The 24,332-nt window shown below is 40.7% G+C and overlaps 16 non-coding genes across 16 annotated transcripts; 2 read left to right on the plus strand and 14 right to left on the minus strand.

Moving 5' to 3' along the window:
• Positions 1 to 6,413: 6,413 nt before the first annotated feature.
• trnai-aau (transfer RNA isoleucine (anticodon AAU)) lies at positions 6,414 to 6,487 on the minus strand. Its single transcript has one exon. It is a non-coding gene; the product is annotated as a tRNA-Ile (tRNA).
• A 365-nt stretch (positions 6,488 to 6,852) lies between these two features.
• On the minus strand, positions 6,853 to 6,926 carry trnai-aau (transfer RNA isoleucine (anticodon AAU)). Its single transcript has one exon. It is a non-coding gene; the product is annotated as a tRNA-Ile (tRNA).
• Positions 6,927 to 7,096: 170 nt separating this feature from the next.
• On the minus strand, positions 7,097 to 7,169 carry trnar-ucg (transfer RNA arginine (anticodon UCG)). The gene has a single exon. It is a non-coding gene; the product is annotated as a tRNA-Arg (tRNA).
• A 566-nt stretch (positions 7,170 to 7,735) lies between these two features.
• On the minus strand, positions 7,736 to 7,809 carry trnai-aau (transfer RNA isoleucine (anticodon AAU)). Its single transcript has one exon. It is a non-coding gene; the product is annotated as a tRNA-Ile (tRNA).
• Positions 7,810 to 8,176: 367 nt separating this feature from the next.
• Positions 8,177 to 8,250, minus strand: trnai-aau (transfer RNA isoleucine (anticodon AAU)). Its single transcript has one exon. It is a non-coding gene; the product is annotated as a tRNA-Ile (tRNA).
• Positions 8,251 to 8,606: 356 nt separating this feature from the next.
• On the minus strand, positions 8,607 to 8,680 carry trnai-aau (transfer RNA isoleucine (anticodon AAU)). The gene has a single exon. It is a non-coding gene; the product is annotated as a tRNA-Ile (tRNA).
• A 359-nt stretch (positions 8,681 to 9,039) lies between these two features.
• Positions 9,040 to 9,113, minus strand: trnai-aau (transfer RNA isoleucine (anticodon AAU)). The gene has a single exon. It is a non-coding gene; the product is annotated as a tRNA-Ile (tRNA).
• A 366-nt stretch (positions 9,114 to 9,479) lies between these two features.
• On the minus strand, positions 9,480 to 9,553 carry trnai-aau (transfer RNA isoleucine (anticodon AAU)). The gene has a single exon. It is a non-coding gene; the product is annotated as a tRNA-Ile (tRNA).
• A 170-nt stretch (positions 9,554 to 9,723) lies between these two features.
• On the minus strand, positions 9,724 to 9,796 carry trnar-ucg (transfer RNA arginine (anticodon UCG)). The gene has a single exon. It is a non-coding gene; the product is annotated as a tRNA-Arg (tRNA).
• A 380-nt stretch (positions 9,797 to 10,176) lies between these two features.
• On the minus strand, positions 10,177 to 10,249 carry trnar-ucg (transfer RNA arginine (anticodon UCG)). Its single transcript has one exon. It is a non-coding gene; the product is annotated as a tRNA-Arg (tRNA).
• A 566-nt stretch (positions 10,250 to 10,815) lies between these two features.
• On the minus strand, positions 10,816 to 10,889 carry trnai-aau (transfer RNA isoleucine (anticodon AAU)). The gene has a single exon. It is a non-coding gene; the product is annotated as a tRNA-Ile (tRNA).
• Positions 10,890 to 11,256: 367 nt separating this feature from the next.
• Positions 11,257 to 11,330, minus strand: trnai-aau (transfer RNA isoleucine (anticodon AAU)). Its single transcript has one exon. It is a non-coding gene; the product is annotated as a tRNA-Ile (tRNA).
• A 364-nt stretch (positions 11,331 to 11,694) lies between these two features.
• Positions 11,695 to 11,768, minus strand: trnai-aau (transfer RNA isoleucine (anticodon AAU)). The gene has a single exon. It is a non-coding gene; the product is annotated as a tRNA-Ile (tRNA).
• A 360-nt stretch (positions 11,769 to 12,128) lies between these two features.
• trnai-aau (transfer RNA isoleucine (anticodon AAU)) lies at positions 12,129 to 12,202 on the minus strand. Its single transcript has one exon. It is a non-coding gene; the product is annotated as a tRNA-Ile (tRNA).
• A 6,894-nt stretch (positions 12,203 to 19,096) lies between these two features.
• On the plus strand, positions 19,097 to 19,170 carry trnai-aau (transfer RNA isoleucine (anticodon AAU)). Its single transcript has one exon. It is a non-coding gene; the product is annotated as a tRNA-Ile (tRNA).
• A 123-nt stretch (positions 19,171 to 19,293) lies between these two features.
• Positions 19,294 to 19,366, plus strand: trnar-ucg (transfer RNA arginine (anticodon UCG)). The gene has a single exon. It is a non-coding gene; the product is annotated as a tRNA-Arg (tRNA).
• The last annotated feature ends 4,966 nt before the right edge of the window (positions 19,367 to 24,332 follow it).

Consider the following 24,332-nt stretch of genomic DNA (forward strand, 5'->3'; position numbering starts at 1 on the left):
TGGTTTGGGCCATTTGCATTTTCACTGTGGACTTGAGCAGAGAGTGCACATCGAATTTTTCTGTCAAACTCGAGATATCCGGCAACAGACCCTTGAAATGCTTTAGGAAGTCGACGGCAATGAAGCTGTGTTACCTGCAATACCACTGAGAGCCACTAGGGGTTGTCTCTAAAAAAAAAAAAGGCTACGACTCCCATTCAACTTCTCTCGTGAAATACAAAGTCTAGTCATAATCATTCACTAAAGTCGCACCTTATTGATTTTCTGGCAGCACAGCAGAAAATAATTGGGGGGGGCGTGTCTGTTTGATTGACAGGCCTTTGGTGCACTCAGGTTCCCGCTATCGGTGGGCGGGGCTTAGTCTCAGATCCACCTCTCGCTCCAACCACATCTCATCCAAATATGGTCACGCTAAATGTTCCACACAATCTAAATTTACAATCATCAGTTATTTAAAAAAAAGAAAAAAAAAAAAAAAAAGCCGCCTTCTAGCCAACAGTTATGCAGGAATAAGCTAAATTTGCCCAAACTAAACCCCTCGATGCTACAGTCACTCACGATCGCCTCCTCATGGACAAAGTTTTATTACAGGATGGAACTTAATTCTTACACGCTGCACCTTTAAAGGTATGTTCAGGACCTGTGGTTTGTATTCTTCTGAGTTTATTACAATTTAGAAAATGATGGACTAAAAGAAATCTAATTTTCACGTTTAATTTTAAACATTACTAACGTTCGTGTTTATAGCCTTGGTGGAGGCCCCATCGCATGACCTTAAAGACTCTCCTTTACTGCTCGTGCAGGAAGAGGCCCGGTTGAAATGCCGCAAACAGAGGGAGGGGTCCTCTTAGTTACTTCATCATGATTATATACATTTTAAACATCCTCTTTCTTGAACTTTTTAAACCTCTGACATCATTTATTTAGTGCAAACCCGTTCCAGTCAGAATGAGGTATTGCCTTGACATTGAGAAGGGGTCACTTGGCTGAAAGCTGCCCTCGAGGGCCCTGGTTCGTTCGTGCACTCAAAGACACATGCACGTCTGTGTGTGTGTGTGTGGGGGGGGGGGGGGGGTAGTAGTACTTGTCCAAGCGCTCAAGGGCTCTGCGGTTGAATTTTATTTTATTTTTTTATTCCCTTTTATGCACACTTTCCATGAGGTACGCAAGTTTGCCGGCTTTGCTCGCGGGAGTACCTGCACAATGCACGGCTCTGTGACGTTACAACAAGCGATGACAGTGTAATTCCACATCATAAAACTACATGGAAGGAGTTTTTTTTTTTTTTTTCCACGTTAAATATAAACACACGTGCTGCTATAAGCCTGCGATGGCGGTGGATGGTGACTTCCAAATTATGCTGATTTTCAGAACTGAGAGGTGTTTCATTAAATTAGCTCAGGGCTTACTGTAAAAAAAAAAGCCTGGAGAATATCAAGTGTGTGGTTTTTACATGAAACTGGCATGTTAAGACAAAACTGTGTATTTTAAAGCAGTGTATTTTAAATATCTGATATATATAGAGTGAAAATGTCACAACATACAAAATCAAAACTGCTGTAAGGAGAACTTTTGGCTGCATGTTGTATTCCAGTGAAAGCACAAATGCTGATTGGACAACACCCTCATACTGAAGCGACGCAACAGGTCGATTTCCACCGACCCCAAAACACCACATAATGTATGAGAGTTTTAACGGACCTCGCCGGCAGAGTCGGTGCTATAGAGCACCAGCAACAGGCGTGCATTACCTTCGTTGTCACGGTAACAATACGTTTGGTTTAGGCACAACAACTACCTGATTAGGTTTAGGAAAAAAGAAATCATGATTCGAGTTAAAATAACCGTGTTTGCTGCAAAGTTGCCACATTATATGTTTATTATGTTATGTACGTAAAATACATTAGTTAAGTCAATGTTGAATTTTGGGTTTTAAACAGGAATTTGGACTGTATTTGAAAATAGTCATAGTCTCTGAGTCTGTATGTGAAGCCAGTGCATAAGTAAAATAAAATGAAAACAATACCACTGATGACCACTAGGGGCTGCTCCCCCTCCAAAAAAACCTCAGGAGTCACAATCAAAAAGCATCAACCTCTCTCACAAACTACAAAGTCACTCTTTATAGTCCTTCACCTCATACTTCGTTTGTTTCTCTTGTCCAAATAACTACGACTGCTAGAGGTCGAAAGAAATGTAAATATCGGTGTCGTTAGCATCCTTCAATCATCAACTAAAGACGGGCTACATTAAAATTCTTTGCAGTTGCTTTAAAGTGAAAAAGTGAGTTAAGGGGAAAACAACCAGTATTGAAGTTGAACAAATATAATTTAAGCTTATAGATCCGGTTACTAGCCCTCCTATGGAGCTTTCAAAAACATGAAAGTGGGTAAAGGAGAGTGTGAAATGGAAGATCTGAAGAGCTACTAAGTGGATATTTGAGCTTGCAATTATTTTGTTACACGCACTGTTCCCAGAGACCCACGAATGATCTACTGGGTAGTTTAAGGCTAAAGCAAATGTGACATTTACTGGCTGTTTGTGGCTGATAAACATGAACTGAAGAGAGGAAAAAAAAAAAGAAGAAAAAAAATCCAGCTGTCAAATCAATTTGAGAAAAGCAATATATGCTTATTCAGACGCTGAAAACCTCTGGACAAGTTTAAAGGTGCCTCCACAAAAGCGGGGTAATGAATAGGCACGACGCTGTCAATCCATTTCAGCATCTATTTATTTTAGAGGTGGAGCTCCGCCCCTGAGTGAGACGCACAGAGGTCAGAGGACATAAATGCAGCAGAGACTCTCATACTGAGCCGGAAACAGAGAGGGGGAGTCACTCACGAGGCCTTCACCTAAAGTTTGATTATCACACCAACTCTGCGTCTTGACCGAGCAGTTTGTGATAGTTTCACTGCACTTTGCAATAATCTATGTTTCCCATCAATACCAACGCAGCACCGGCAACACAGTCATGCACTGTCTGTTTGGGAGAAACAAATGTGGACGCGACCCGAGGCTCTCTTTCTTTCAATCGACCGAACAGAGGAAGGGGCTGCTGAGCCGAAACATCCACGAACCAAGAAGATAGCCGTGTGATGTTTTAACTGCGGTGGAAAAGTCAATGCATGAATTAAGCACTTTGTTCAGCGATTCTTTCAGTTCAAACAGCGATTGCGCTGCCGCAGCACTTTCATAGGATATTTAAAGTGAGTGGAGTCTCGCTCGCTGCAAAAAAAAAACAAAAAAACTGCAAACTCTGCCATCCACTCAGCCGAGCACCCACGGAGTACTAAAACACTTCTTCTATCTCCATCACCAGAGCCGGTACTGCTTCAGGTTAGAAATCTGCCGAATGATCAAGTAAAAAAAAAAAAAAGAAACTTAGAGTGGAGCATTACTCTTGTCAATTGCTGCATTTAAACAGCCATAAACTTACTGTATAATGATGTGTAATAATTACGCTCCTCAGAAAGGGATTCATTATCATTCATTATCATGAATAAAATCACAGCTTTGCACAGCTACCTGATGGTGTTACCTTTTTTTTTTTTTTTTTGAGCCATATGTGGCCAAATGTTTATTACAGTGCTTTAGCTGCCAAGCTGAGGGAGTAATGTGTTTACTTTGTTAATATTTAACCATAAGCATAATCTCTGGTTTATTTACAGGGGCAGTGCACATTAATAAACCTTACTATAAATGTGCAGAAGAGTAAACATCTGCACATGTGCTTCAGTTATTCATCTGATCTGGTAAACGTATTCTTTCATGTTGTTGTCCTGTATTTATCTTAGAGCTTCAGATGCTGCTGCAAACTCCCCCACAGCGATCTTTAAAGTTTCATTTGATCTCTTCCAGTACGCTTGTTTCCAGCCTTTTTTTGACATTCCTACCGGCCTGATTTACATGTAATTGTTACCGTGTCACATGTGAAAAGTCCTCAGCGGAGGCCCTCGCGAGTGGTGGCTCACATTTAAAGGCCTTCATTATGTCTAATACAAAACAGCTTAAATCAGGTAACTGCAACCACCTGACTGCCAATTCAAATCAAGTCCTCTTTATGCGGCGGCACGGGAATGTTAAGGTCATCTGTCATGTGTTATATTTTTGTAGTTCAGGTTATAAGACAGAAAAAGGAAACCGGGAGAACACAACACCTTTTGTGTTTTTGTATTGATTGATCTCGATCAGTTTTTGATTTATCCTTTTTATTCTATATGAAGTTTTGTCTTTTATCTGGAACCTGAGTCTGTAATAAAGTTTTGATTGATTGTCATAATCTCACCTTCTGTTCCTCAGTTTTGATGTCGAATACTGGCCAGAAAGGTGTTAGAAGATTATGATGTCACAGTGAAGTTGACCTATGACCTTTGAGGATGTAAAATGTCATCACATCTTAATTTTATCCTGTTTGACATTTTCTGTGAAATTTAGTCAAAATTAGAATGAGTGTTTTTGAGTTGTGACCATTGAGTCTGTTTCGCAAGATCACAGTGACCTTTGACCTTTGTCCACCCAAAATCTAATCAGTTCATCGTTGAGTCCAAATTCATTTCTGTGCCAAATTTCACTAAATTGTCTCCAGACGTTCCCTGAAATACCACATTCCTAAGAACGGGACAGATGAATGGCGCAGATGTAAAACCACATTGACCTTTGACCTTTGGCAATAAAAACCTATCAAGTTCATCCTTGACTCCAAGTGAATGGTTGTACCAAATTTTGAGAAATTCCCACAAGGCGGTCCCGAGATATCGCGTTCACAAGAAGAAGGGACAGACAAATGGAACAAACGTAAGGTGACAGCGACCTTAACCTTTGACCTTTGATGACCGTACATAAAACGGATAAATATAATGTTTCTATGCTCTAAAGTCTTTATTGTTTGGATTGATAGCCCCTAAGCTCATCTCTGATATCTGCAGTAGCGCCTAAGGCCGAGCTCGGTCGTAAACTTTGAGGACCAAACACTGTAGTTCGATAACTGGCTCCAAACCAGCACTTCATGTGAAAGTTACGCCTCCTTAGTGAAATGTCAGTTAATTATAGTCGTGCATATTTTGGCATAATTTACTCAAATAAAGCAAAGTAATAAATCGTGATTATCCAATGTGCTTCACAGAGTCTCACATGTCTGTGGGATGATTATTTGAGAATCAATAAAGGCCATAAAAGCTCCGTCTGAGGTTGCACGCGATTCATATTTTGTTTCCGTGGACATTTATTGTGCAGATGAGGTTTTATTTTCCAAGTGAAATTTATTGGCTGGGAATTCGACATGTGATCTTAAGGTGTGCTGAACAGGTTTTACATCAGTGTACAGTATGTGAGGCTGTAAAGGGTGTGTCTCAACAACAAATAATTTTTGACGTTTGCAAAAAGGATCTGTATTCCACATCAGGTCAAAGTTATGATTTTGATTTTGAATAGAAAAATCTGATTGTTATTATTCAGTCATCTTGGAATGCAACTCCTAAAAAACATCAGCAGTGGAGGAATGAATAAAAGTAAAAATGTCAACAACAAAAAAAAGTGGTCAGAAATTGGCCAGTATGGGGATTGAACCTATGACCTTGGCATTATTAGCACCATGCTCTAACCATCTCAGCAAACCGACCTTGTCTTGTTGAGATCTTATGCCATTTTTATTCCAGAAGTAGCCTGTGTTTGAAACCTAAAATAAGTAAGTAAAAAATGTTCATGTTTACTTGCAGCGCAATATTTATTAGGTACCACCCATTGGAAGGAAATCAGCAGAGTATCACATGCCCCATCCATGTTGTTACATTAACCACGAAGTGACTTGAACTCTCAATTTTCTGATCCAAAGTTAGAGCACTTATCCATTAGGCTACATGGTCCCATGCAACAGCATCTTTTTCAGTTATCTTGGAGTTCACCACATCCAAACTATTGGCGCTGGAAAGATAAATAACATTAAATCTCAACATTTTTTGTTTAAAAAAAGTGTATTATTTTGGTCAGTATGGGGATTGAACCCATGACCTTGGCATTATTAGCACCATGCTCTAACAATCTAAGCTAACCAGCCTTGCATCATTGAGATCTTACGCCATTTTTTATTCAAGAAATAGCCTGTGTTTCAAACCTAAAATAAGTAAGTTAAAGACTTCCTTCATTATTTGTAGCTCAATATTTGTCAGGTTTCATGCCTTGGAATGAAATCAGCAAGGCATCATGTGCCTTGTCCATGTTGTTACATCAACACGAAGGGACTCAAAAACTCAATCTTCTGATCCAAAGTCAGACGCCTTATCCATTCTGCCACATGGTCACATACAACTTGCTCTTTTTCAGTTATCTTGGAGTTCACCACATACAAACTATTGGCACTGGAAAAATAAATAACATTAAATCTCAACATTTTTTGTTAAAAAAAAAGTGTAGTATATTGGCCAGTATGGGGATTGAACCCATGACCTTGGCGTTATTAGCACCATGCTCTAACCATCTGAGCTAACCGGCCTTGCATCATTGAGATCTTACGCCGTTTTTATTCAAGAAGTAGCCAGTGTTTGAAACCTAAAATAAGTAAGTTAAAGAATTCCACGTATACTTGCAGCTCACTATTTGCCGGTTTTCATGTCTTTGAAGGAAACCAGCAGGGCATCATATTCCCCCACCATGTTGTTACATTAACCACGAAGGGACTCAAAAACTCAATCTTCTGATCCGAAGTCAGACGCCTTATCCATTCGGCCACATGGTCACATACAACTTGCTCTTTTTCAGTTATCTTGCAGTTCACCACATACAAACTATTGGCAGTGGAAAGATAAATAACATCTTAAATCTCAACATTTTTTGTTAAAAAAGAAAAGTGTTGAATTATGGCCAGTATGGGGATTGAACCCATGACCTTGGCGTTATTAGCACCATGCTCTAACCATCTGAGCTAACCAGCCTTGTATCAATGAGATCTTACGCCATTTTTATTCAAGAAATAGCCTGTGTTTCAAACCTAAAATAAGTAAGTTAAAGAGTTCCTTCATTATTTGTAGCTCAAAATTTGCCAGTTTTCATGTCTTTGAAGGAAACCGGCAGGGCATCATATTCCCCCGCCATGTTATTACATTAACCACAAAGGGACTTGAACCCTCAACCTTCTGATCCGAAGTCAGACGCCTTATCCATTAGGCCATATGGTCACACATAACTTGCTCTTTTTCAGTTATCTTGGAGTTCACCACATACAAACTATTGGCAGTGGAAAGATAAATAACATTTTAAATCTCAACATTTTTTGTTAAAAAAAAAAAAAATGTGTTGTACTTTGCTGTATTCTGGCCAGTATGGGGATTGAACACATGACCTTGGCATTATTAGCACCATGCTCTAACAATCTGAGCTAACCAGCCTTGCATCATTGAGATCTTACGCCATTTTTATTCAAGAAATAGCCTGTGTTTCAAACCTAAAATAAGTAAGTTAAAGACTTCCTTCATTATTTGTAGCTCAATATTTGCCAGTTTTCGTGTCTTTGAAGGAAACCAGCAGGGCATCATATTCCCCCTCCATGTTGTTGCACCAACCATGAAGGGACTCCAACCCTCAATCTTCTGATCCGAAGTCAAACGCCTTATCCATTAGGTCACATAGTCACACACAACTTGCTCTTTTTCAGTTATCTTGCAGTTCACCACATACAAACTATTGGCAGTGGAAAGACAAATAACATTTTTTGGGAAAAAAGGGTAAGTATTTTGTTGTATTCTGGCCAGTATGGGGATTGAACCCATGACCTTGGCGTTATTAGCACCATGCTCTAACCATCTGAGCTAACCGGCCTTGTATCATTGAGATCTTACGCCATTTTTATTCAAGAAGTAGCCAGTGTTTGAAACCTAAAATAAGTAAGTTAAAGAATTCCACGTATACTTTCAGCTCAATATTTGCCAGTTTTCATGTCTTTGAAGGAAACCAGGAGGGCATCATGTTCCCCCTCCATGTTGTTACATTAACCACGAAGGGACTCGAACCCTCACTCTTCTGATCCGAAGTTAGAGCACTTATCCATTAGGGTATATACAACAGGCTATATACACCAGCATCTTTTTCAGTTATCTTGGAGTTCACCACATACAAACTATTGGCAGTGGAAAGATAAATAACATTAAATCTCAACATTTTTTGTTAAAAAAAAAGTGTAGTATATTGGCCAGTATGGGGATTGAACCCATGACCTTGGTGTTATTAGCACCATGCTCTAACCATCTGAGCTAACCGGCCTTGCATCATTGAGATCTTATGCCGTTTTTATTCAAGAAGTAGCCAGTGTTTGAAACCTAAAATAAGTAAGTTAAAGAATTCCACGTATACTTGCAGCTCAATATTTGCCGGTTTTCATGTCTTTGAAGGAAACCAGCAGGGCATCATATTCCCCCACCATGTTGTTACATTAACCATGAAGGGACTCAAAAACTCAATCTTCTGGTCCGAAGTCAGACGCCTTATCCATTCGGCCACATGGTCACATACAGCTTGCTCTTTTTCAGTTATCTTGCAGTTCACCACATACAAACTATTGGCAGTGGAAAGACAAATAACATTTTTTGGGAAAAAAGGGTAAGTATTTTGTTGTATTCTGGCCAGTATGGGGATGGAACCCATGACCTTGGCATTATTAGCACCATGCTCTAGCCATCTGAGCTAACCGGCCTGACATCATTGAGATGTTACGCCATTTTTATTCAAGAAGTAGCCTGTGTTTGAAACCTATAATAAGTAAGTAAAATGCTTTCATGTTTATTTGTAGCTCAATATTTGTGATGTTTCATGACATGGAAGAAATCAGCAGGACACCACATGCCCCCTCCATGTTGTCACATCAACCACGAAGGGACTCCAACCCTCAATCTTCTGATCCTAAGTTAGAGCTCTTATCCATTAGGCTACATGGTCCCATACAACAGCATCTTTTTCAGTTATCTTGGAGTTCACCACATACAAACTATTGGCACTGGAAAGATAAATAACATTAAATCTCAACATTTTTTGTTTAAAAAAAGTGTATTATTTTGGCCAGTATGGGGATTGAACACATGACCTCGGCGTTATTAGCACCATGCTCTAACCATCTGAGCTAACTGGCCTTGTATCATTGAGATCTTACGCCATTTTTTATTCAAGAAATAGCCTGTGTTTCAAACCTAAAATAAGTAAGTTAAAGAATTCCACGTATACTTGCAGCTCACTATTTGCCGGTTTTCATGTCTTTGAAGGAAACCAGCAGGGCATCATATTCCCCCACCATGTTGTTACATTAACCACGAAGGGACTCAAAAACTCAATCTTCTGATCCGAAGTCAGACGCCTTATCCATTCGGCCACATGGTCACATACAACTTGCTCTTTTTCTGTTATCTTGCAGTTCACCACATACAAACTATTGGCAGTGGAAAGATAAATAACATCTTAAATCTCAACATTTTTTGTTAAAAAAGAAAAGTGTTGAATTATGGCCAGTATGGGGTTTGAACCCATGACCTTGGCGTTATTAGCACCATGCTCTAACCATCTGAGCTAACCGGCCTTGTATCAATGAGATCTTACGCCATTTTTATTCAAGAAATAGCCTGTGTTTCAAACCTAAAATAAGTAAGTTAAAGAGTTCCTTCATTATTTGTAGCACAAAATTTGCCAGTTTTCATGTCTTTGAAGGAAACCGGCAGGGCATCATATTCCCCCGACATGTTATTACATTAACCACAAAGGGACTTGAACCCTCAATCTTCTGATCCGAAGTCAGACGCCTTATCCATTAGGCCATATGGTCACACATAACTTGCTCTTTTTCAGTTATCTTGGAGTTCACCACATACAAACTATTGGCAGTGGAAAGATAAATAACATTTTAAATCTCAACATTTTTTGTTAAAAAAAAAAAAAATGTGTTGTACTTTGCTGTATTCTGGCCAGTATGGGGATTGAACACATGACCTTGGCATTATTAGCACCATGCTCTAACAATCTGAGCTAACCAGCCTTGCATCATTGAGATCTTACGCCATTTTTATTCAAGAAATAGCCTGTGTTTCAAACCTAAAATAAGTAAGTTAAAGAGTTCCTTCATTATTTGTAGCACAAAATTTGCCAGTTTTCATGTCTTTGAAGGAAACCGGCAGGGCATCATATTCCCCCGACATGTTATTACATTAACCACAAAGGGACTTGAACCCTCAATCTTCTGATCCGAAGTCAGACGCCTTATCCATTAGGCCATATGGTTACACATAACTTGCTCTTTTTCAGTTATCTTGGAGTTCACCACATACAAACTATTGGCAGTGGAAAGATAAATAACATTTTAAATCTCAACATTTTTTGTTAAAAAAAAAAAAAATGTGTTGTACTTTGCTGTATTCTGGCCAGTATGGGGATTGAACACATGACCTTGGCATTATTAGCACCATGCTCTAACAATCTGAGCTAACCAGCCTTGCATCATTGAGATCTTACGCCATTTTTATTCAAGAAATAGCCTGTGTTTCAAACCTAAAATAAGTAAGTTAAAGACTTCCTTCATTATTTGTAGCTCAATATTTGCCAGTTTTCGTGTCTTTGAAGGAAACCAGCAGGGCATCATATTCCCCCTCCATGTTGTTGCATCAACCATGAAGGGACTCCAACCCTCAATCTTCTGATCCGAAGTCAAACGCCTTATCCATTAGGTCACATAGTCACACACAACTTGCTCTTTTTCAGTTATCTTGCAGTTCACCACATACAAACTATTGGCAGTGGAAAGACAAATAACATTTTTTGGGAAAAAAGGGTAAGTATTTTGCTGTATTCTGGCCAGTATGGGGATTGAACCCATGACCTTGGTGTTATTAGCACCATGCTCTAACCATCTGAGCTAACCGGCCTGACATCATTGAGATCTTACGCCATTTTTATTCAAGAAGTAGCCAGTGTTTGAAACCTAAAATAAGTAAGTTAAAGAATTCCACGTATACTTTCAGCTCAATATTTGCCAGTTTTCATGTCTTTGAAGGAAACCAGGAGGGCATCATGTTCCCCCTCCATGTTGTTACATTAACCACGAAGGCACTCGAACCCTCACTCTTCTGATCCGAAGTTAGAGCACTTATCCATTAGGGTATATACAACAGGCTATATACACCAGCATCTTTTTCAGTTATCTTGGAGTTCACCACATACAAACTATTGGCAGTGGAAAGATAAATAACATTAAATCTCAACATTTTTTGTTAAAAAAAAAGTGTAGTATATTGGCCAGTATGGGGATTGAACCCATGACCTTGGTGTTATTAGCACCATGCTCTAACCATCTGAGCTAACCGGCCTTGCATCATTGAGATCTTATGCCATTTTTATTCAAGAAGTAGCCAGTGTTTGAAACCTAAAATAAGTAAGTTAAAGAATTCCACGTATACTTGCAGCTCAATATTTGCCGGTTTTCATGTCTTTGAAGGAAACCAGCAGGGCATCATATTCCCCACCATGTTGTTACATTAACCATGAAGGGACTCAAAAACTCAATCTTCTGATCCGAAGTCAGACGCCTTATCCATTCGGCCACATGGTCACATACAGCTTGCTCTTTTTCAGTTATCTTGCAGTTCACCACATACAAACTATTGGCAGTGGAAAGATAAATAACATTTTAAATCTCAACATTTTTTGTTAAAAAAGAAAAGTGTTGAATTATGGCCAGTATGGGGATTGAACCCATGACCTTGGCATTATTAGCACCATGCTCTAACCATCTGAGCTAACCGGCCTTGTATCATTGAGATCTTACGCCATTTTTATTCAAGAAATAGCCTGTGTTTCAAACCTAAAATAAGTAAGTTAAAGACTTCCTTCATTATTTGTAGCTCAATATTTGCCAGTTTTCGTGTCTTTGAAGGAAACCAGCAGGGCATCATATTCCCCCTCCATGTTGTTGCATCAACCACGAAGGGACTCCAACCCTCAATCTTCTGATCCTAAGTTAGAGCCCTTGTCAATTAGGCTACATGGTCCCATACAACAGCATCTTTTTCAGTTATCTTGGAGTTCACCACATACAAACTATTGACACTGGAAAAATAAATAACATGAAATCTCAACATTTTTTGTTTAAAAAAAGTGAAGTATTTTGGCCAGTATGGGGATTGAACCCATGACCTTGGTGTTATTAGCACCATGCTCTAGCCATCTGAGCTAACCGGCCTGACATCATTGAGATCTTACGCCATTTTTATTCAAGAAGTAGCCTGTGTTTGAAACCTAAAATAAGTAAGTAAAATAGTTTCATGTTTACTTGTAGCTCAATATTTGTGAGGTTTCATGACATGGAAGGAAATCAGCAGGACATCATATGCCCCCTCCATGTTGTTACATCAACCACAAAGGGACTCGAACCCTCAATTTTCTGATCTGAAATTAGAGCCCTTATCCATTTGGCCAAATGGTCCCATACAACACTCTCTTTTTCATTTATCTTGCAGTTCACCGCACACAAACTATTGTCAGTGGAAAGATAAATAACATTTTAAATCTCTTGTTAAAAAGAAGTGGTAGTATTTTGCTGGATTCTGGCCAGTATGGGAATAGAACCCATGACCTTGGTGTTATTAGCAGTACGCTCTAACCATCTGAGCTAACCGGCCTTGTTTTGTTAAGTTTTTACTCCATTTATAATTTCAGAAGTTCCCTGTTTGTGAAACCTAAAATGGGCTCGTTCGTGAGGGTTGACACGAACCTTTGCATTGTGCATGCATGATGTTTTCAGGTTGTCTGTCCATCTGTATCCCGTTAACACAATATCTCAAGATTGCTTTGAGGAAATTGGGTCAAACCTGGCAAAAACCTTCACTTGATACCAAGGATGAACTGATTAGATTTTGTGTTGCAATGGTCAAAGGTCAAGGTTACTGCGACCCAAAATGGCCACATTCGCGTGAACATGATATCTCAGGAACGCCTAGATGGAATTTCTTCAAATGTGGCACAATCACTCACTCGGCCTCAAGGATGAGCTGACTAGAGTTTGGTGGTCAAAGGTCAAAGTTCACAGTCCGTGTGACTTCACATTTGAAGTCCATCCTGAAATATATCAAGAACGCCTTGAGGGAATTTGTTCAAATTTGGCAGAAGCATTCACTTAGTGCCAACAATGACCTCATCGGATTTTGGTGTTTAAAGGTCAAAGGTCAATGTCACTGTCACCTCACATTAACCCATACCTGTGAACGCAATTCATCAGAAATGCCTGGAGGGAACTTTTTTCAAACTTGTCTCAAATGTTGACTTTGGCCCAGTAATGAACTGTTTAGATTTTGAAGATCAAAAGTCACTGTGAGTTCAATATCTATGTCTTTGGACAGATATACACGTAAACTACAACTTGAGTGGTTACCAGTGGCAGATAACCACACATAAATCAAGGACACCACTCAACGTAAATTAAAATGAGAGTAAAATTAAAGCGAAATCAAATTCCTTCATCACTTAATTTACAAGTAAACAACAACAAGCCATCCTAACTGCCTGGAGAACAAGTGTGTCGGTGTTTAGACACCAAGAAAGTCCTGAGGAAATGCTGGAGTCTCTTGTACTTTAAAGGAGTTTGGAGTGTAACTTCTTTTCACTCGTCTGTTTGTCTCAGAGGAGCTCTCGATTCTGCAGAACAACAAATTTATTCACTCAAGTGGTGCCTGAGGGAAGTGAATAACGCTCATAGAAACAGCATTATGGACATCCTGCCTGCTAAACTGGGACTTTTCTACCAAAGAACATCTCATTTTACGTGACCTATGAACACGGCTGGATTAACCCACAATGGGGCCCTGGAGTAAATATTTTCTCTGGGCACCTGGTGGTGGTAATTTGAACAAAACATAATTGGTTTGGGGTAATTTGCAAAATGCAAAGAATGTAGAAGCCTTCATCACAGAGATGTATCATTTGTGCTGATAATTTAATGGTCAGTTGGTTCATGGAATATAATAGTGCATTTTTGATAAACTAACTGATTCACAATGAATACGGGGTCCTGGGGGGCCTGCAGCCTTGATGTGAGCTGTGTTGGTGAGGCAGCCCATTAGGCTTTATTGTATCTTTTATTCCCACGTTTCTTTGATTTGACTTTAAAGAGACACTTTTCAGAAACTGGAAAATACCAGAAAACAATACATTTTCTGACCAACTTCATGTTTCTAACCTAAAAATCAGGTAAAACACAGCAAACAACATGTTTTTCCTCACATCACATATAGGCAGTTGTGGGTACTTACTTTTTATATTTCAATGGGGTGATAAAGACATAACAATACATGAATTAATCATTTGCAAATATAAAAAAAAAAAAAAAAAAAAAAGAGAGTTTCTGCTACTATATACAGCTGCTCACCCAAATTGTCAGGTCCGGGACCCAGTGTCAGTTCAGATCTGTCCCGGATGCGTCACACGCCACCCTCATTCTAACGAAGGTCTTTTTGGATCTACCCTCCACAGTCATTAGATCAGCATAATAAAGGGACTCTGGCTGGTGTAAAAGGAGGAGGAGGAGGTGTGGCGAGGGGGGAGGGGTGTCGAGCACTCGGCGGTGATCGACAGCGACCTATTAGGGCCGACACGTGAATGGGGGGACGCTTCAGCGAACTCACTTCCTCAGTTTGTCCCTGGCAGGCACCAAGGTCACGTCTGCTCACTGCTGAGGACGCCTTTGTGATGGAAATCCCGCGGATAAGGTTTAACCCCGAGAACAATCCAGAACCTGGCCCTCCATGTTCCCCTCGTTCTCCCTCCTCCTCTTCCTCCTCCTCCTCCTCCTCCGGTCACCCCTGCTCCAATCCTGCAGTAATAAACTGCGAGATCCCCTGTCATATTGGACCTGCAGATTGGATGGATAAATGTTAAGTGTGCTTAAGTGGGGTTTGATTGTGTTCTTTAGATTTGACACAGATGTTGCATCAGTGCGAGGAAAAAAAAAAGGAGGGATGGGGGGTTGGGTGGGGGTTGGAGGAGAAGCAGAGAGAGAATGAAACCCATCTGTAATAATCTGCAGTTAACGTGCTGAAACGAAGCCAACGGTAACAAAACAATAAGCATGTAATTGTTGATAAGCCAGCGAATCTACGTGTTGCCAAGATGACTCATTTTGAGAGCAGCAGTGGGGAGAAATGTTGTCAAAAATGTTGTGAATCCCCCTGAGGAGGGTTTTTTTCTTTATATTGTCACTCCGAGAATTATGACTGTAGACACCGAACGTACTACAACTCTACTCTGCTCTATACGTAAACTCGCCACGTGTAAAACAAGTCAAATCTGTTCCACGTCAGTTGGCCAGCCGCGATGTTTTTCGTGCCAGCAGCGGGATTCGTTGTAGCTCGCGCTTGTTTCCGCTGATTCGCCGTGAGATCATTCAGTCGGGTTTCCAGGCTACGACGCGAAAAAATAACGACAGTTCGCTTGTTCAATGGTGCACGTTTACAAAAAAAAAAAATAATGCGAGGATATGATCCGCTTCAGGAGCAGGCGGCAGAAAAAACAAAAGCCTCTGTGAGGCCATGGATACATTTCTGTAAGTATAAACCAAAGTATTAGACAAATTAGATTGAAGACCTAATCATGACAGAATGAAACGTTAAGAAATCAAGTGATTAAAAATTCAATCTGCAAATAACGTATATGACATTTGAAGGTAATTCCTACAAATTGTTTCTGAGATTTCATCCTTTGGGGAAAAATGGACATCTGAACAATGTTTCTGCACATGACACACTTAATGCACTCAAAATAATGAGTGTAAGTACACAAGTATGCCATTTATAACAGCTAAATTCAATCTGCAGATAATATAGATGACATTTTACGGTATTTACTATAATTTTGTTGAGACTTCATCCTTTGGGGGAACATGGACCTCTGAAGAAAATGTAAGTGCACTTAAAAGATTTGAGTTACGCTACATATTTCCGTTTTGGACAGAAATTGTCATTCCTAGAGTCACGTGACTTTGGCTAAATATGAAATTATTTGTGTATAAAACGGCTCTCAGCTGCAGGAAGGATGCAACAAGTGTGATGGTAGAATAACTATTACTGCACTCTCCAACCTCATTTAGGTTCAGATCAGTTTAATTCAATAATAAACATCTGTTCCGGAGTCTGTGTGTGTTTATGTTTTTATTTGTGTGTTTATGTGTCTGTTTATGTGTCTGTTTATGTGTGTTTATATGTGTGTACGAGATTCTGCTTTACTACCTCGTAAATAAGGACTCACTGTTGTCGGCATTTTAAATCTTTTCTTCGGCTCTGTGTTGATAGAATTTCTCTCTTTCCCTGTATCCAGCTTGATATATGTGTGTGCGTCTGTTTGTGTGTTTGTGTGTCACTTCCTGCCTCTGAACACAAGGTGGGGCTGTGAGACTTGTGCTAATCACCAGGCCTCTCTTTCCCCATGTTTTCTCGTCTCCTCTCGGTGCTGCTGTCATCTTAATGTCACGCTGTTGAAGTGAGGAAGGCGTGACCGGGCTGGGAGATGTTTGTGTGTGTGTGTGTGTGTGTGTGTGTGTGTGTGTGTGTGTGTGTGTGTGTGTGTGTGCATTTCCCGGAGGTCTCGTTCTCTCTCCTGCTCAGGCGTGGCAGCGCTTGATTTGGACGGGACTGCAGCTCTTGTGATGAGGCAAACCAAAGCACGTCAAGGTCACTCAAAGCCGTCATCTTCCTATTCAAAGTGGGACGGGGCTTCCCAGCCAAAGCATGGGAAGGACGAGGTGTTTTTTTTTATTTTCTCTTATAAGCCATCCGTTATATTTCCCTTAAGCATGGAAAAATGAACTCCTGGCCCAGAATCGTTTGATGCTCAATGGTCCTTCAAGGCTTTAAAACTGTTTTACCAGGTGTAATCGCCCTCTTGAAATGTCACAGCGAGACATTTGGTCCCTTTTGAAAGTTTTTCTTTGATAGTGCCGAGTCTTTAAAATCAGCCATACGTTGGTATGAAAGTGAATTTTGTGCAGGGTGGAGGGGGGGGGGGAGAGAAGAGGGAAGCTTGTCTGTCTTTACAGTCGGATGAAAAAAAAACTTGTAGTAAAGTCAGGCCCTGTTTGATATTTCATTCTCCGTTCTGACATTTCTGGGCCCCTAAAACAGACATAAATGTTAAAACTGTCACTTCAGAATAACAAATCAAATCATCACAACTGGATAAATATGATCCCCCCCCTAGCCGCTCACCCCCACCGCGAACCCACCCGCACACAACGGCACCAGAACAGATCTCATGCAAGGATGCAAGGGAGGTCTTTATGGCTGTCATGTTCTATTTGAGGGTCAGCCATGTGCAACTCACTCACACTGGATGGATTCCAGTCGGCTCTGAGTCAGAGCTGAAGACTGTTGACAGCATGAGCAAAACACTTCCTGTATTGGAATTAAGGAGGATTGTGTTGTGTGTTTTTTTTTAATTTCCCCTCTTTTCCCTGCAGCTCTATTTGCTGGAAAACAAACGCTGTTTTTTTTTCTCGTGTGTTTTTTCAACTCAATGCGTTTAAAGGGTAGGGATGGGACGCGATTTTCAAATATATTCGAATGGTCTTCGGTATTGTAATATACAAATTCGATTAGTATATGTGGCTATTGTTCTTCCTCATTTCCCCTGTTTTTACCTCGCCTGGTGCGTGACTGTGGGTCTGGTCGCTCTCCACAGATAATCGCTTGCAGACATTCCATTCTACTTGGTGTAGACCTTGGGTTTATTTTAACCAATCAGCTTTGCGCTGAAGCTGGCGGTCGCTGCTACTAGTCCACCGAAGTGTTTTTCTCCCCCGAGCACAGCGTAATGTTTACGTTACAGCAGCGTGACGAGATGCTTATCCTTTGTTTTCCGATCATCGAGAGTTCATCGAAAGTTCACCGAGAGTTGCGCTTGTCACTCTCACCAGCCGTCCAATCGCGGTGAAGGAGGGGCGGGACGAACGCGATTAAACACCGACACTGGTTGCTGATTGGTCCGGCCTTCAGCGTGGCTGTGCAAAGGCAAATACGGGACGAGTTACCAGCAACAATCGACGCAACCGGGCTAGTTTTTACCGGCACGTGGTTGTAATGTGTCACTTCCGTCAGAAGGTGGCGGTAATGTGCATAAAAACTGTTTGTCAACTGCCATTAAACAACACAAGGAGGAGAAAAAAAAGCGTTGCTCCAAGTGTCTAGAGTTTTGCGAGTAAATCTGCGTAGTGCTGTGTGAGATTAAATGTCACAGTGAGAACAATAGGAACACAACTACAGCCATTGAAAAGTCCTTCAAAACATAAATGAAGATGAGGTGCAGTGCAAACTCTTTCGAATAAGATACCTCGTAGAGAGCAGGTTTGGGATTATTATCCATGTAGGAGTTCTCCGGCGAGAAGCTATTTGTTGGATTCAAAGCAGTGACCCTTTCTTTGATGTCCCGGTCCAGCAAAAAACATCTTCCGTGTCACATCACAGAAAATTTGTCACCTCTGCAACCTACAAAATAAAAATGTTTTGCCAAACAAAATGTTCATCCAGAGAGATTTTTTTTATTTTATAATTTGAATGCTCTTAACATACGTTTTCAAATTCCCTGTGCTGTCACCTCCGGAGCTTGAGGATCAGCTTTTGGTGTTCAACATTAGACTGTCGCTCACAGACTTTTAAAATGTCTCTTTACGGCTTTCAGCTGTCACATCACCGCTTCCTCAACGCATAACACTTCAGCTCAAAGTCCTGTTCGGCCGACTGCTCAGATCCATGCGGTGATCTTCAAACAGAGATTTCCTCGCTGGTTCCTCGAAAAAAAACATGCCGACCATCATCTCCAAAAGGTCTTCAAAATATTGCCCCATTACCTAGAGCTGGAGCTGTGTTTGTGTAAACCCTATTTTAGGTACCTTGCACAAGCTACTTCTGGAATAAAAATGTCCAAATAAAGGCCAGTTAGCTCAGAAGGGCAGGTAAGGTGAGGGTGTGAGTACATCCCATACTGTGGGCTGAAAATATATTGGAAATTCCTTTAATTAAGTCCTCCCTGATGTGCCAATTTTAGATTTCAGACACATCTTTCATTAAAATGTTGTAGAAACATTAGATATGAAGGCCGGTTAGCTCAGATGGTCAGAGCGTGGTGCTAATAATGCCAAGGTCATGGGTTCAGTCCCCATACTGGCCAAATTCCAACAAACCAAACTAGTTTTTTCTCAACAATCTTGATTGATATTTTTTAATTTATTTGATGACGTCACCTGCTGATTATTTGTACGGGCTTTGGTCACAACATGTCACAACAGCATATGACCACGTGGCCTAATGGATAAGGCGTCTGACTTCGGATCAGAAGATTGAGGGTTCAAATCCCTTCGTGGTTGATGTACAATAGGATTTATTGCAGGATAAGAATGGAAGGAGCACTTGATGCTTTGCTGGTCCAAATACAAGGTGAAGGTATGAGTACATCTCACACTGTGCTGAAAATGAACTGGAACTTCCTTTGATTAAACCCTCCCCAATGTGTCAATTTTAGGTTTCAGATACAGGCTACTTCTGCCATAAAAATGTTGTAGAAACTTTAAATAAGAAGGCCGGTTAGCTCAGATGGTCAGAGAGTTATCCTAATAATTTTTTTAATCATATTTTGGACAACATACTTTGAATATTTTAGATGACTTTTTTTAAATCACTTTTCGGAGTATGACTTTTTTCTGAACTTACATGCATGTCTCAAGTTACTTCTCACTGAGACAACTGCTCTAACCAGTGCACAATGGAAAAAAAAAGTCTCTTGGACTTCTTTTTGTTTTGTATTGTTGTTGACCTTTGGTTTGGTATTAGTATGACTGCACGTACAAACCCAAAACCATGTGGCTTACCCTTACAGGGATTCGCCTTAGGAGGTCTCGCCCTCCGTGAACCTTGAACCTTGTGTGATACCTCGGCGGGTAAACCATGAACCTTGTGTGATACCTCGGCGGGTAAACCATGAACCTTGTGTGTTACCTCGGCGGGTAAACCGTGAGTGTTACCTCGGCGGGTAAACCGTGAACCTTGTGTGATACCTCGGCGGGTAAACCGTGAACCTTGTGTGTTACCTCGGCGGGGCTCGAACCCGTGTCTTCATGAGGTAGCTTCCAGCAGGGCGTCGGCGTTGTAGACCACTGGACTATCTTCGACGGTGGAGAATGAGGCGCAACAGGAGAAAGGGTTTCACGGAGTTCACTCAGAGCTTCCAGTGACTTAGCCGACAGTCTGGTTAACTCAACAGGTAAAATATTCTACTTCACCAAGGTTGCTATTAATGGTTCAAATTCCACCTCGGCCTGTTGATGGTGATTCAACTTTTAGTGAAGTTGAAACATTTGGAGAAATTGAAAAAGTTTTGCATACACTACATATTACAGGAAGATATTTAATATCACTGCAGACCCCCTTGAAAACACGTATATCTACTATCCAAAGTAGACACCAGTTTTTTCTCAACAATCTTGATTGATATTTTCAATGTATTTGATGACTACACTGCTGATTATTTGTCGAGGTCTTGGTCACAACATGCCCATAAAGCATGTGACCACGTGGCCTAACGAACAAGGCGTTTGACTTCCGATCAGAAGTCTGAGTGTTCGACTCTCTTCGTGGTTGATATGGTGAAGGGTAGTCTTACTGGAGTACTCATTCGATTCCAGGAGTTCAGTGTGTTCTACTCAGGATTGAAACCACAATTTTGGTGTTCTCCATCAAGGGGCCATTTTTAGTTATGAGATGTGCAGGCTATATAAAGTCAGTGTGGCTTACGACAGAGCTCTGAAGGCTGCGCTGCACGAGGCCAGGAAGTAAAGAAACACAAACGACAAAAACATGTGATCATTTCAAAATAAAACAGGAACTACAAGGTGCGGCCTTAAAGACTTGCAGAAAAACCGCAACGTGCCTGCAAACACCACCGACCTGCTTCCAGGTGGAAACGACTTTTCCCACAGAGAAGAAAACAAAAAAGAGACTCCGAGTGAGTACAAAAACAAAAACAAAAACAAAAAAAATCTTCATTCCTCCAGATCTTATGAAGCTATTCGGTTGGTATAATAGTTTTGCCAAACAGCCGCTAAACATTTTACATGAACAAGTTTGCTCAGTAAGAATCGATTAGCAAAGAGGCTAGCCAGGTAGCGCGCGACGCAGTGGCAATATTCCACCTGTTGACATTCTTACGTCATACCTTACGTCATACCTTACGTCATACCTTTACACTGCCGAACAATATGACATCAGTACTCGTGTAAACAAACGTTACTTTGCAAATCACAAGCTGCTGTTTGGGGATCTGACTGAGCTACTGTTGTTGTTTACAATCTAAACAACGGAAAGACAATTTTGTTTCGTTTTTGCTGAATATTTGAAGGTAAATTTAAGTTTACGTTGGCATAAAATTATGACACATATTTCGTTGCAGTTTTATGCTCCTAAAAATGATTAATAAAATATTTTTCAGGATTTTGTCATACCGTCAAAAACATAGTTGTTGCAAGATTAACCTGAATTTTAAAGCTTTATCGCCCGTCTCGAGACCATTTTAATACTTTGTTTAATATTGATGTCTTAGCTGGAAATCGTTTCCCAGCACCAGTTTAAAGTGATTTATATGCATATTTTTTATTCTTAAAGCATGCAACTCAGATTCAGAGTACATAAGATTTGTGTGTTTAAGTCGCTGACCCTTTCAAGAATTATACAAACTCAAGTAAGGACAGCGGTTAGAAGCATCCAGGGGGTCGTACATTTATTTTAAAATGCTCTTTTAGGGAAATCATAAAAATGTTCACATGTTTCATTTGATACTCGAACGTGTGAAAGGCTGTGATTTGGTTCAAGGCAAGTAATGATGACAGAGAAGTCATTTTCCATTTAAATATACCGAAATTTCATTTATTATCACGTAGAGTATTTTTTTTAAGTTCTATTTTAATTTTTAAAAGAAATCTCTAGCAGCTACATAAGAGTCCTCTGTGGCAGTTTCTTATACATTTGTATTTGTATTTCTGTTGACACGCTCTGGCAGCGTTGACATCCACACACAGTCGGTGCCCACGGACACATTATTATCTGGGTCGAACAACAAGACAATTTTTGTTGCACTCTCACATGCAGCTGTGATTGTTTGTTTCCTTTCCTGTCGGCACCAAACTGAATGTTGATTTTGAAATCGTAAAAAAATGTCTTCACTGAAATGGACCCAAAAAAAAAACAACGAAGGGGGAGGGAGGAGGAGGAGGAAGAGGAGGAGGAGGAGGAGGAGAGGAAACTGATTTACGAGTAGGTTTGTCGTCTCAAACTGTGAAGGTGGAATTCAAGCCAGTTGGCAGTGGCTGAAATTAATTTTGTTCAAACTGGGAGGGAATGAATGCTTCTCATAAAAAAAAGGGGGATTTATGTGGGTTGACTTCCTGGTCGTACTTGTCCTGTTCTTACCTCAGATTGCATTTCATTGCTCTGAACTCTATTCATAGTTCTGTCTCTTGTCTTTCAAAGTTGGTCATCAGTCCTTCAGTCTGCCTTCCTCACGCCTCCCTCTTCACTCTTTTTTTCAATGTACTCCATTTATTTCCACTTTATAACTTGGTCAAAGAAACGAAACAATCAAACTTCTCTCCAAACTGTGAAATGAGTGCGAGATATCGGTTCCTCAGTTTATGTACGAATTCAGTTTTAATCTCATTTTGTGTGCCGAGTTTCAGTTCTTTTTTCTTATCTTGGTATCAGGATTTTCTTTCTGAACTTCATACTGTGCTGTAATTTGTCGTCTCTTTATCCGCTCATCTGCATCACTTTGTTCCTTACTGGCAACTTAAACTTGACGTTTTGCAGCATTTTACGAATCAAGCGGCTCATTCGTTGTTTTTTTTTTTTTTAAGTCCGAGCCACAAATATTTTTTAATGCGTTTCGAGCCAATTTGCTTGAATTCGCTGCTTTTTAGAAAAACTCACGAGACATCGCTGCAAATGTGTGTTGGAATTTCCTGTAATATAAAAGCTCCATTTTTTTGTATTTATTTGTGGGAGTAAAACGATAAAATTATGGGCGAAAACCTTAAAACAGTGAACCCGTCAATACATTCACATCTATTTACAGGCTATATATCTATACATGCACGCAAACTGGTATTTACTGGTATTTCTTTCAGACGTTTTCCTGAAATCTTTTAACGGCGTCTCTGAAGCTGGAAGTGTCGTTGCAGTGAGATTATCAGAGAGCGGTTCCTCACGTTTCGGGACGCCGAATGAGCAACTGGATGTCGAACCGAGAAAATGACAAGAAAAAGTTCCTTTTTATAGACAGAAAAATAAATATCTCCCCTAATGAGCAGCTGTTGACAAAAAGTTGAGCAACGCTCGGTGAGGTTTGGAGGCTCTGTGATTGCTGACGCAGCGTGGTGCCTCGTCTTAACCCTGGCTTGCTTCATTTTTTATTATAACCACCCCCTCCCCTCTCTCCCCCTCCTCTTGAAAAATGCATTTTCGACACTGACTCTTCATTGGAGTCATTTCAGCGCTGCGTCTTAACGGCCTAGAGAGTCTTTATTTTCTGGGAAACCATTTTTTTACGGGACTGGCGGTGTGCACAGCTTGGCTGCAGCCGTTGGGGGTAGTGGTGGTGGTGGTGGTGGAGGGGGGGGGGGCACAATCAATCAGCTGCTATTCAAACGCAATCAACTAGGTTGTGCGCCGGAGGGCCCGCCTGGCCGCATCAAAAAAAAAAAAAATAAAAAAACTTTTCCAATTACCGACACAATCACATCTGATTGCTCATCATGTGTGTGTCGGTCAGTTTCCCATCGGGCGCCTTGATATGTAACAGACCTGATTTCTACTCCGTGACTCAGAGAACCCCCCCCCCTCCATCCCCATCCCCTCTCCTTCCTCCCTCCCCCTCCCCCACCTTAATTTATTGATTATTATTTTCTCTTCCATATATGCTTTTGGCAGCGCAGGTGCTCTTTTACAGGGCCAGCAAAGAAAATGACCATAATCGAGGGTGAGCGAGACAAAGTGCTGCTGCTATTTCTAGTTATTTATTCATACTGCGCGCGCATGCACACACACACACACACACACACACACTTTTTTAAACCAGCCAGACAACCGACTCCAGACTTCCTCTCTCTCTCTCTCTCTCTCTCTCTTTCTCTCTCTCTCTCTCTCCGCGGTGAAATATTCATAAACTGCTTTGTTTGCAGTTCCAGTTTAAAAGCAAAGGCGCTGCGGTTGTGTTGTTGTTTTGCGGTCGTGTTGTTGTTTTGCGGTCGTGTTGTTGCTTTGCAGTCGTGTTGTTTTGCGGTCGTG

Source organism: Embiotoca jacksoni, unplaced genomic scaffold (assembly GCF_022577435.1).
Source record: "Embiotoca jacksoni isolate LCO1_2020_lvr unplaced genomic scaffold, fEmbJac1.0.p SCAF_66, whole genome shotgun sequence".
Classification (NCBI taxonomy): Eukaryota; Metazoa; Chordata; class Actinopteri; family Embiotocidae; genus Embiotoca; species Embiotoca jacksoni.